A 14082-nucleotide genomic window follows, 5' to 3' on the forward strand; every position below is an offset into this window, starting at 1 on the left:
TCTAAACTTGGGTCCCTGGAATGTGGGCTAGTTAGCCAAATTTAGCAAATTTTATGCCTCTGCCTGGAACTTTAACTCTGATGTCAGTTACATAAGAATGGGGGTAGATTAGTATTTATTATAACATTAGGTGGTTGGAGTAGCCATATTCATATTGTGGTGGTCCTAGTACAAGTAGAGTTCTCCAGTTTTCTGAATATTCTGAGTTCCTTCTTGTAGACTTCCAATAATTTCCTTTTATGGTCCCAGGAACCTACATCAGTTTCTGTTGTTTGAAACCAAGAACACCTACTACTACCACCCACACAAATTCTTCTTTGCAGAAGATTGTAATGTACCTTCTACATATTTGTCTATGGATATATACTGCCAAACACTTCCACAAAAATAAAATATATTACATTTTCCTGCTATAAGTCTTAGGAAAGAGCTGAAAAGTAACTTAATCACCTAACAGATGCTATCGAGAATTAAAGGAACACTTTGTAAACATTTTAACAGAATGAAGTCTGTTCACTGATTCTTAAGTGAAATTAGTCCATTGAATTTTAATGACTATTTAATTCCAGATATTTCTCATCTCAGGTAAGTGCATACATTTAAATTAATAAATTGTACATATTAGAATTTACATTTGAAAACAAAAAAATTTAATTTATTCCATAGGAAAAAATGGTGATCATAATATCTATCAGCTCTATCCATAAATAGACTTGCCATAAGGCATATAATAAGCAGATTCTTTTTTATGTTCATAAAAAGCAAAAAATGTTTTATGTTTTAAATTACATTATCTAACAATAATGAATTATATTCTATACTGTCATAAAACAAGGTCAAAAATTTGACGTAATCAATGTTCTTTAGACATTAAATGAAATATCCACTCTAAAGTCTGCCAGAGAGATTCTGAAATTATTTTTCAACTACTTGGGTAACATGATTAGATGATTAGGTTTTACTGTAAACTCTGCAGCTGAAAAGTAATGTCATGTTTAATACAGTTTCTGGTTAACTATTATTAATTTGGAACTGCTTTTGGATATATCATTTAAGATTACCCTATCTTACCTAAAAAAGTATATATTAAACAAACAGGAAATTTTGTATATTATACAAACAAACAGGAAAGTGTATATTAAACAAAGAGGAAATTTAAAAAGATAAGATTATTTCCTCAGTGTTATGTTACCTTGATTCTGAGTACAAATTCCTAGCACATTCAACTTACAAAGAGGTTACAAAGACTAGTTTGACATTTTACTAAGTACTGAGTCACAGTTATTCAGAGGATTGATGAGGATACTCAAAATTAATTTCCTGTTGTGAAAACTGTGCCTTTCCTTACTGGTGCTAACCACCTAGCATCTTTATGGGCAGCCCTGCTTAGTGCAGAAATCACTAGAAACCCAGTGTGAATGAATTCAGGAGTCCTTTAGTAATAATAGGGCATATGATAGTTCTGTTTCATCCTTCAACTCTAGTTATCCATTGACACTTCTGGAAAGCAACTGAAAAACCCTCCCCTCTCTCCTCTTAATCTCAGTCCATACTAATTTTCACAGGCTGGATTCTTGAATCAATCTGAGAAGAGTTGACACACACATACACCTTCCTCAGAAATTTGAATTCATTTGACTATAATTTTTGTGTGTGTCCTTTCTGTCCTCAGACCCTTTCAAAGTTGACAATGTACAGCCTTGTGCCTGAGTGTCATGTCAACTTCTGGAGGAAGCTAGTCTTACTTTACTGACAGGTCATACTCATGTTTTCAATAATACCTTCTCTCCTACAAAAGATTGACTTTTCTTGTTCAGACAAACTTAAGTCTTTTATACTACATGGGAAACATTTTGCTCTTGCTCGCCTCTTTATGTAAATTTTTCTTCAGTGAATTCTTTAAGAATTGGAATTAGTGAAATAGTTGGAAAAATAAGCTGGAAAGGGACACGGTGCTTTCTTTATCTCAGGTTGTTTAAAATTCTCGGTTCTTTGAAATTATTCTCATTGGACTTATTTTCCAACAGTTATTCATCTTTGCACTCTTGCTAAGCCTCTTCAAGTTTTTCCTACTTTTTATCTTATGTCTGAATTCTCTATTTTTACTTCTGCTGTAAAAATCTTATTTTTCAGTAATCTGCTTCAAAATAAAGAGAATATTTAAATATAAATAAATATTTCACATATATTGTAGAGCTTTTATGTGGCTATGACTAACTTGGCAAAATAAGATGGAAAAGAAAAATAAAATAATCTTAATATGCTAAACTCATATTAAAGAAACACGTATCATTTACAACCTATCATATAACCCACATAATTCCATGGACAATAAGAGATAAAACAACATAGTGCTTGATTTCAAGATGTTTCCAGGTATTAAACATTTTTAAACATTTCATTGCAGAAAGAAATTATACTAAATAGAATAATCTAATGCTATTCTTCCTTGTGCATTATTGCATTTTATTTACATCACTGTATTTTACTTATACATCCTTTTCCTTCTGACTTTTTCAAACTTTACAGATTAAGAATTTCGTTTGCATCTCTATAATCATCATTAATAATGAACTTCTATTTCAGAAAATGCAAAAGTATAAGCATTTATAGACTTTGATTCATGGTATTCATAATAAATTTTTAAGTTCAGTAATCATATCTATAATAGATGGGAAAATATCATATAAACATCTATGCACATAGGAGTGACTTCTATAGAATATAATAATATTACTCTCTTATAGGTGCTGGTTAATTGCTACTCTCTGGGTACAATCCTGCAGAAATTTTCTAGTATTTACATTACCTTCATATTCTGTGCTCTGGATTATTTGATATAATATTAATTTCCTAGAAATTTATTTTTATTTATTTATTTTTCTGTCACCACAGCTACTCTTTAAGTATAAGACTGGTAAAGTTGAGTGGTTTAAGTGGAACAAAGAAAATATATAAATTAAGGATTGCAATAACCACTAGCAAATGCTCCAAAACTAATCCAATCGCTTATCAACAGTTATTACAATTTGAAAAATGTGTTTCAGAGGGAAACCTGGCCGGCTACTTAGACAGAGCTCCACGGGATGGCAGCATGTTGGTGTTATCACTATAAAATATGATATGCTTTTGTAATGAACAACTATTTATCTTAGAAATTTGATTTCCTTACCACAACCAGAGGCAACTAACTCAATGCTAGTTACAAGACATGCATAAAAATCAGAATATTAATTTATTATTTTAACAAATACTTTATAATAAGTATTAATTGGATTGATGATGTTCATGTTTATACTTTGTATATAGACAGAGCTATATACAATTCAAATCTCATTCATAAGGTTTCTCACTATGTTTGGAATTTATCAAGGCAAATCATGAAATGATATTCATATTTATTACATTTTATCCACAAAAAGACTGAAATGCCCATTTTTACTAATTTCTTTTAGCAGTCCCATCAACTAGATACTTAGTAATATTACTACTACTGCCCCTACTACTATTGCTACGATTACTACTATATTTACTAGTAGAGATGGCAATAGAGATGGTCGGCTAGCAAGATAGATGTTTAATCTTCTGTAATCTAACCATGGAAGTGGCTTCCCATCACCTTCTCTGTACTATATTGCTTAGATTCAAGTCGCTAGGTTAAGGCTACCATCCAGAGAAGGGGACTATACAAGGATGTGACTAGCATGAGATGGGAATCTTTAGATGCCATCTTAGAAGTCTGCCTACCATACTATAATTAAGTGCAATAATCAGATTTTGAATACAAATTCATCTTTTACTAATATGAGACAGTTTTATCTTTCCATATATATTTTAAAGCCAAATATAAACCTCAATTATTTATATTATTCTCTAAATTACAATAATTTACTTGAGTATCTGCATAGGTATACAAGTTGAGTCATACATAACATTAGAAATAAGAGGAAATTATTGTCTTATAACAGTAATGTTTTAAGTGCTACATTCCTGTAGCCTATTTTTCTTAATGCACAATATCAACATCATCAGGAAGATTCATAAAATAACCAGAGTCCGTTTCCAGAAGTATTAGAATTTTGCCAGTGGATAGGAATTAAATATTTCTCACTGAATTACATTATAATATTTTAAACAGTGTCTCTACTTTCAAATCATTCAAGTAAGTAGGGATATCAAATATTTAAGGTTTAGGCTCTTCTGTTTATCAGGCTCAGACTCTCATTCAAGTAGGTATTGACTTATGCATAAACACTTAACTATACTAGTGGAGTGCCTCTTTATAAAATCTTGCAGTAGTTTACTATAACACAAAGCATTCACAATCCACTTGTCTATAAATGCAAATTTTCATCTTTCACATTTATGAAAGCAATATGAACAAATTGTTAAGAACAAACTCTGAAACACAAAACACTCTATTTTTCTAACAAATATTAACAGGTCTATGCAAATTATTACTTGCTTTAAAAAGTAAATCCTCTAAGTGCCCTACATTTCTGAATAATCTCTTGAGATCTTGCAGCATATATCATAACCAACACTCAGACTGTTTGTACATTTTCCTTTTATTTGCTACTCTTTCCTTTGGGCCTTTTCAATTCTTTGAATTTTCTTTGTGATAATCACTAGAAAAACAAAATATCAAATGAAGGAATAGCTCCTCTTCCCTTTCATAAAATAATCATTTTTTCTTCCTCATTCTACTTAAACATCAATCAATATAACTATTCCTTCAGAAAGGTCTCAGTCTAACTCATTAATGATATATTTTTTTCTGGTAGCACAGTAAAAATTTACAATACTTTTCTTTGACAACTAAAAAAGAAAACGTAGACACCTTATTATAAGTTACTTTACATGTGACTGTGTGGAGAAATATAATCACTGTTGTTGCTTTTTCTCCTATTGCATCATTTTATATTAACAATTTGGATTAATAAAATAGTTAAGGAAAATAATTCTTAGTAATTCAAGATCATCTCTGAATTAAAATATTATTATTTGATTGATCGATTAAAAATAAACTGTGTTCTAAGACCATTTGTTTCATAATTACAAATGGAAGTACATTTAAAATAATCCAGCTTTGAAGCTCAGTGCCCTGTAAAATATAGGTTAGATGTAATACAACCATGCATGTTTTAGAAACTCAGCCTAAAAAAAAATGTTCCTCAATTTTGTCCAAAAAAAAATGGTTTAATTTGGGTCATGAAAACATTAGTTCTTTTTCAATGACCACTTATGATATTTATCTCAACTGCTATGTTCAGAACCTGCCAGATGGTAATGAAAACCTATTCAGCAAACACATAATTAAAACATTCCTGAAACTGTACTTCCCTGTCAATATATACCAACCTTATTCAATGTCTAATTGTGGGTTGTTTGTGGACTTGTAAGACTTTTGTTCTATTGGTTTTTGATTCATTATCCTTATTTTTTTTTTGGACACTTGATTAAGTAGTATTAATGTTATTTGCAAAAATACGTATTGTTGAATATAAATATGAAACAACATATTTGGAAATATACAAGACCAATGTATTATGAATGAAAATCTCTAAACACAGTAACATTCAGGAAAATATCAATCAAGTTTGTGGAAGACAGAGAATCTAATTTGAAAATTTATCTGCATAAAATAATGCAGAATTCTTAAACCTAGCTAGATATTAGAATTGAATTTTGATCATCTTACAAATTATCTGAGGTCCATTTCCAGATATTCTGATTTAGTAAGTCTTTGATGGGATCAGTATGTCTGTGTTTCTAAATATATCTTGGTAATTTTGCTATGCATCAAGCCTTGAAAACCATTTAAATCCTATGAGTAGGAATTAATGTTATGCAGCATGATTTATTTGTGTATTATAAAAATATATTTTCATATATGATCAGAAATTATTTCTCATGACAGATTGATCCTTATAACTTGTTGTTATAGCATCAGATACTTGGTGAGTTCTTTCTGTAGATTTTATAGTAGAGAAAACAGAGATATGCAAAAAAGTTGACTAATTTAGTCATATAATTTGAAAATCAAAACCAATAGGAAGAGCTTCTCAGTTGAAACTTGATGAGTCTTATTAATAATATAGAACATAGCACGGAATGTAAGTGGGATAAGAAAAATAATAGTCCCCTCCCCAAAGAAAAAGAAGATGTCAAAGTACGAATCCTTGGAACCTATGAATATGTTACATTGCATCCCAAAGGGAAAATTTAGGTGGAAGACAGAATTAAGGTTACTAATAAGCTTACCTTAACATAGGGAGATTGTCCTGGATTACACTGGTGGGCCCAATGTAATCACAGGGGTCCCTAAAAATGGGAGGGAGAAGAGGGAGTCAATATGAGAAGAATTCGATCCATTGTTGTTGATTTTGAAGATGGAGGAATAAGGCCATGAGCCAAAGAATATGGGCAGCCTCTAGAAATTGGAAAAGACCCTGGAACCTCCAGAAATGAATGAAACCCTGCAAACACCTTGATTTTAGTTCACTGAGACACGTTTTGGACTTCCAACCTGCAGAACTGCAGTATATTGAATTTGCTTTGTTTTACACAACTATATTTGTGATTATTTCTTACAGTAGTAGTAGGAAACTAAAACGGTAAGTTGTCAGAACACCAAAGTAGGGATCAATAAAATAAAAAATGTTGATGTGCAGCATATAATAGAGAGATTAGTCTGGGAGCATGGTTGACCCACTCAGTAAAGAGGTGGTCTGTATTTCAAGGTGGAGATAGTCCCATTGGTTTTCAGGACTGTATGAAATATCATTTGAGACTTTTTTTTTCTTTTCTTTCCCTTTTCTACCTTTCTTATCCCTTTTATCCCTTCCTCCCTGATGTCCTCCCTTCCATGATTCTCTTCCTTCCTTCCTTCTTCTTTTATTCTCTATTTACCAACAAAACTTTTAATGACTAATTTGATGATACATGTAATTATCATAAAGAATGTCCTAGATAAAGAATGTACATAACTCTAGTCATTAGAAAGAGCACTTCCTACTAAAAATTGGCAAATTAATAGTTAACTGTATATTAATCTGAGTGAGTTTAGTCAGTGAAAGTCACTTTCATTCATATAAATGTTTATCCATGACTAAAGAAAAAACAACTACTCCTTTAGGAGTGGAATTTTATGAGTGGAGCCAATTCTACTAAGTGAAGTAACACAAGAATGGACAAACAAGCACCACATGGACTCACCATCAAATTGGTATTAACTGATCAACACTTATGTGCACATATAGTAACATTCATCAGGTGTCAGGCAGGTGGAGTGGGGAGGAGGGGATGGGTATATTTACACCTCATGGGTGCGGTACGCACAGTCTGGGGGATGAACATGCTTGATGCTCTAACTTGGGTGGGGCAAAGGCAGTATATATAACCTAAACATTTGTACTCCTGTAATCTGTTGAAATAAAAATAAATAAATAAAAAGCAAATGTGCAACCATTTTTTTCTTGACACATGAAATTCTATCTAAAATAATACATTTTTTTTAGATATTTTGATGTTTTACTACTCACCAGGATATTGGCCATCAATTTATAAAATCCTTTTACAAGGCATTCATTAATTATTCCATGCATGCACCCAAATAACCCTCTTTTTATCTCTTTCAGTACTTACATATATATTTGTCTGCTCTATTTTTCACTGAAGTCTCATAGTTCTTTCTACTTTCATATAAGTATGTCTGAGCTTCATAATAGTATATTAGTAGCTACAGAGGCAGGGGTACTTATACTTTTACTGTTCCCCAACATGCAGTGAAAAGGATCCAGTTTCCTTTATATAAAAATTCTTTATATATTATTTATTAATTATAAACTATATATTATTATTTATATAATGCTGTTGTTATAAATGAAACAATTCCTAATTACACCAGGTGCTCCTATTGGCCCCTGAGAGTGGCAGGTCAATAAGATTATACCATAGATAGGAATTTTTATCAAAGAATGGTTTGATCTTGGTTACTAGGTATAAATTGGGGGTGGCTTTTTTCTTGCAAGTGCTTTTGTGGTTTGACTATTATTTTTTTTCTTTTATGACCATAATTACAAATGTTACCATTATATGGTGGTGAGAAATAGGAATTGCAAGCACTGGATAAATTAGAGTCAGTTTGACTTTATACATTCTAATATTTAGTTGGTCTTAAAGTCTTTTTGTTTACATGTTTGACAAGTGCTTGCCATTGGCCACATTGCATGATTTAAGATTCATCTGATTTCCTTTCCCCATATTTTCATCTAGTAGATTTACTGTTGAGCTGAAAGACAGTCAAAGAATGACAAAGTCCAAGTAGGAAATTAGCCAGGACACATGAAAGATAGGACAACAATGATTAGTGATGAGGAACATTGTCCTCTTCTTAATTTCCCCTTCAGCACATTATTAAGAACCTGCACCATTGAGGCTGTGCTGGTCTCTGAGGATATGAGGAGGCATACGAATCTGTAACTATGTCTTGACTATTGTATATAATGCTGCCATGAACATGGATGTGCAGATACCTCTTTGGGATATTGATTTGGTTTTCTTTGCATTTATACCCAGAAGTGAAATTGCTAGGTCATATGGTAGTTCTATTTTTTTAAGTCTTTGAGGAACCTCCGTACTGTGTTCTGTAATGGCTGTGCCAATTTGCATTCCTTCCAATAGTGCACAAGGGCTCCCTTTACTCCACATAAAAGATAAGGAAATCTTGCCACTTGCGACAACATGGATGAAACTTGAAGGGCATTATGCTAAGTGAGGTAAGTCAGGTAGACAGAGACAAATACTGCATGATTTCTCTTATGCTTGGAATCTAAATTAGTCAAACCCATAGAAACAGAGAGTAAAAGGGTGGTTGCCAAAGTCTGGGAGGTAAGAGAGTTGACAGGGACGATGTTGATCAATGGTACAAACTTTCAGTTGTAAGATGAGTAAGTTCTGGGCAATCTATGTACAGCACGTTGACTCTAGTTAATAATTTCATACTGTACATTTGAAATTTGCTGAGAGAGTAGTAGATCTTAAATATTCTCAATGTCCCCACCCCCCCAAAAAGGTAACTATGTTATGTGATGGTTATGTTAATTCATTTAATTGTGGTAATCATTTCACAACATATACATGTATTGAAATATCATGTTGTACATTTTAAATATATATAATTTTATCAGTCTATTATACCCCAGTAAAGCTAGGACACAATGAAAAAGGTCAATCATAAACTGCCAGAGCTTTTTACTCACCAGACAGATTCCTGGTCAACCACACTATATTCTGTGCATATCTCCCCGTTTTGTCATGATTATCTCCTATAAAGTACATTTTTCTGAAACTTTGAGCTGTCTTTAGCAGAGTTTGTTCATAAATTTTTTCCTTTTTTCTTTACCCATAGCTGTTTTTTCTCTTACATTCTAGCACTGTCTCATTATTCATTCAGAGAAGCCATAGGCACTAGAGTTCCTATCACTTCAACTCCTTAACTGGTTCCTTCTTATCTTTGATAATTAAGACCAGAGGGTGTCAGTTCTACTTCCGGCTCTTTCTACAGTTTGAGAGATAAGATGTTCACTAGGTGAAATCAAAGTTTTGTCAGATTATTTGCTATCAGTGCAAAAGCTTTATTATGTTTATAACAAACAACTTCCTATACTAGATATTTATTATCACTCATTTATATATTTTTCCTTATTCATTTATTCAACTTATATTTATTAAATGCCAGCTAATTTCCAGGCGCTGAGTTGAAGTTTTTCATTCGATCCATCGGTATAAGCACAGACACTTTCCTCCTCTTCTTTTGACAGCTTAAAATAAGATGACTTATTTTTAGTCGAATATGCAAAAAAGCTATAATTTAGTACATATTTTCTTGACTAAAAATAAACATTTATTTTTCTTTGTTTGCTGTTTTCTAAATATGCCCAGAGGCATTGAATACATTTTTATAAATGAATAGTAAATCTGTGAAATGCTGATAGCAGACTAGCCTATTGCCAACTGTACCACACACATCTGGGAGGAGGGGTGATTTTTCTTTAACTGTAGGCTGTAGGATTTCTTTAACTGCAAATATCCTAGTTTAGTTAAAAATAAAAATAAATCCATTACCATTTCTACCTAATAACTTGTGTTTTAAAATATTAGACTGAATGTCATGATGTTAAATTTGATTAACCAAAGCATTTGTCTTTTTTCAAAGCATGTGATGTAGATTATTGAAATAAAAGGCTGGTAGTCAATGAACAATGTGTAAAAGTACTATTTAATATTTTAAAATATTTGTGAAATATTGATTGTATCCAACTATGGAATCATTGCACAGAAAAATACTGAAAAAGATATGCGTTTATTTTAATAATTTTATAAATGTCTTAAACATTTCAAGCTAAATACCTTGAATTTCCAATTAAATATAGACTTATTTGGCTTATAATGAGAAAACTCTAAGTCATTTGGCTTTTAAGTTTATCAATAATTGTGAAAAATATAAGGCTATAAAAATGTCATAGGTGGTGAGGCTGAGCCTTAGTACAATCTGTTTATATTTATATCCTTCCCTCCTTCCTTCCTTCCTTCCTTCCTTCCTTCCTTCCTTCCTTCCTTCCTTCCTTCCTTTCTTCCTTCCTTCCCTCCTTCCTTCCTTCCTTCCTTCCCTCTTTCCTTCCTTTTTTCTTTGCTGAAATAATATCTTAAATCCTATGTATATATATATATATATATAGATACATATGTGTATCTATATATAAATATATATGTGTGTAAAATGGTTATGATGGTAGAGACACTTTATAAATCATTAAAAATATTTAGAATTTTCTACTATTAAACCAGTACAATACTAAACCTCATAAACTGAAAACAAAACACTTGTACCATGCTCTATTCAGATCTGACCATGGAATCTCTGGAAATGTGTGTTCTCTGAAAAAAATGCATAATGTTCTCTTTCCTGCAATGTGGCATCAACTACCATTCATGAGGGCATCCAATTGATTGTCACGGTTAACTACAGTTAAAATTCCTGACAGAGCCAAAAGCATCTTGAGCCAAGCAGTATGACTTATAGAGTTTCTATATGAAATTTAGGTGATAAATAAGAAATTGTGATGCCTAGAGCACTCAGGAATTCTCAATTTAAATATAGTTCTTTGCTATTTATTTGTTTACTTATATTTACTCACTGTTGAGAAGTAGAAATTTTGAGTTTTACTCTATAGAATAAAATGGAGTAACAATTTACCATTAGTTTCCCGCTCCTCTCTTGTATTTGTAAATTTTCAATGATTCTGCCATATAGTTAGAAAATATTGAAATCTGGAAGTAAAAATTTATTTAGTTTGAAACATTCACCAAAAAATGCAAATGGATTAGAAATTCCTATTTTAAATCTGAAAAAGTGTTATTTAATAAACTCTATCTAATTGACAAAAATAAATACATAGATACATATATAACATACATATATAAAATGCTTTTTTAGAGAGAAGAAAACAATGCATCTTAGTTTGGATAGTATTTCACCTTTAAGGAATACAAAGATATCCCCCTTAAGATTGTATTGTCAATATCCCATTTTATGCTATTATGTGTATATTTTCTAATTATTTGTTGCTAGATTACGTAGATCAAATAAGCACTAGAAACAAAATTAATAAATATATTCTAGAAGAAAGCAAGGTATATAAGCTTATGTCAGATAACCAATTATCTTGCTACTATTTTTGTATAATACTAAGTATTGTCAAGTTATCATCCAGTAATGTGCGACATGATAGAAAAACAATCTATGCACATACAAAGTTGATATTTTAGTAAAAATTTAATCCTATATATCCTATATTATGTCAATAATGTTCTGAGGGGAATTACTTAATAAGACTCAGAATTTTAGTATATTATCTAAAATGTTACTTAAGAAAAATTTTAATAATGAGTGCTATTTCCACATAATGGAAAAAATAAAACAAAATATGTTTAATCTAATTTGCCCACCTGCTTAATGTATGAGAACATATGGAAATCTAAATCAAATCATAAGAGGTAATTCTCATTGTGCATGTATTTCTTTTACTACAAAAAAAGCACTCTTAGGGGGAAAACCCACTGTAAATAGTGCAATTGCAACCATTAGTTTTGTAGACTTGCTTAAACTGTCAATAAACTTCATTATCTCATGATTTTAAAATCATTCTGATTTTAATCCAAGGTTGGGCTATAAAATCTATTTTAGTCTTGGTCATAACAATATTTCTATTTCTGTTTATTTCAAGATTGACATTATGATTATTTGTGCCAGATTCGCTTAGTCTAATCCTGGAGTTGACTCAAATACACACAGGATGTGGGTAGGTAACAAATGAGGAAAAAAGCTGATTAAAACAATAATAAGAAAATTGGGTAATCTCCATGACAATAACAATTGACCCTTGGTGAATCTGTTTCAGGAAAATCAATAAAAGTTGGGAGAACAAAAACATAAACAACCTGAAGAAATATGTTCTTCCTGAAGAAATAGCACCTACTGATAATATAATGAGGTGATGTTGGTTGATTCAATATTATTATATCTAAGTCAGAAATCTGAATTTTTACAAGACATTATAAGAAATTTCCCAACTTTTAAATGTAAACAACTAATTAAATTTAAAAATACTGAAAAGACAACAACAATAAACACTATGGGTCAAAAAACACCCATCTGCTTGATCAACAAAACTTGAGGGAAAACAATGCTCAATATTTTGGTCAAATTACCTAAAAAATTCTGCTTCTTTTAAAAATTTTCACTTAATTTTTTCTGGTGTTTAAGGTGTACATCATAATGTTTTGATAAACACAGTGTAATGTTTATTACAGTCAAACAAATTAACATATCCATTTCCTCACAGAGTTACTCTGTATATGTGTGTGTGGTAAGAGTATCAAAAGTCTACTATCTTAGCAAATTTCCAGTAGATGATAAATATTTTTAACTATAGTGCTTATGCTGTATACTATATCTCTAGACTTATTCTTTTTAGATAACTGAAACTTTATACCCTCTGGCCAACACTTTCTCATTTATCTCTCCTTCTATTCTGGTAACCACTGTTCTACTTACTGTTTCTTGGTAGATATTCAAATTTTTTAGATTTTTACACTTACATAAGATCATGCAGTATATTTCTCTCTGTATCTGCCTTATTTCACTTAACATACTATCTTCCAGGTTCATCCATGTTGTTGCAAATGGCAATCTCTTTTTTCTTCTTTCGGCATATAATGGGGGTACAAATTTTAAGGTTTCAAAAAATGCCTTTCCCCCCCTCCTCCCACAAGTCTGAGTTTCCAGCATGACCATCCCCCAGATGGTGCACATCTCACTTATTATGTATGTATACACCCACCCCCCCTCCCACCTGCCCAATACCCTATTACTGTAGTACTTATGTGTCCACTTAGGTGCTGCTCAGTTAGTACCAGTTTGCTGGTGAGTATATGTGGTGCTTGTTTTTCCATTCTTGGGATACTTCACTTAGTAGTATGGGTTCCAGCTCTAACCAGGAAAGTACAAGATGTGCTATATCACCATTGTTTCTTAGAGCTGAATAGTATTCTATGGTATACATATACCACATTTTATTAATCCACTCTTGGATTGATGGGCACTTGCAATCTCCTTTTTTAAAGCTGAATAATATTCCATTCTGTATACTTATACATTATATTAATGTATATACACACATATATATATATATATATATGTAAATATACCACAATTTCTTTATCCATTCATCCATTAATGTACACTTAGGTTGTTTCCATATCTTAGGTAACATGAACAATGCTGCAATGGACATGGGAGTGCATATATCTTTAGGAAGTACTGATTTGGTTTCCTTTGGGTATGTACACAGAGGAGAATTGCTGGATCACATGGTAAGTTTATTTTTAATTTTAGGGGGCTCTTCCATACTATTTTCTATAATGACTATAGAAATTTACATTCCCACTAGCAGTGTGCAAGGGTCCCCTTTTCTCTATATTTGTATTTTTTATTATAGCCATCCTAACTGATATGAG

Source organism: Microcebus murinus, chromosome 5 (genome assembly GCF_040939455.1).
Source record: "Microcebus murinus isolate Inina chromosome 5, M.murinus_Inina_mat1.0, whole genome shotgun sequence".
Lineage (NCBI taxonomy): Eukaryota > Metazoa > Chordata > Mammalia > Primates > Cheirogaleidae > Microcebus > Microcebus murinus.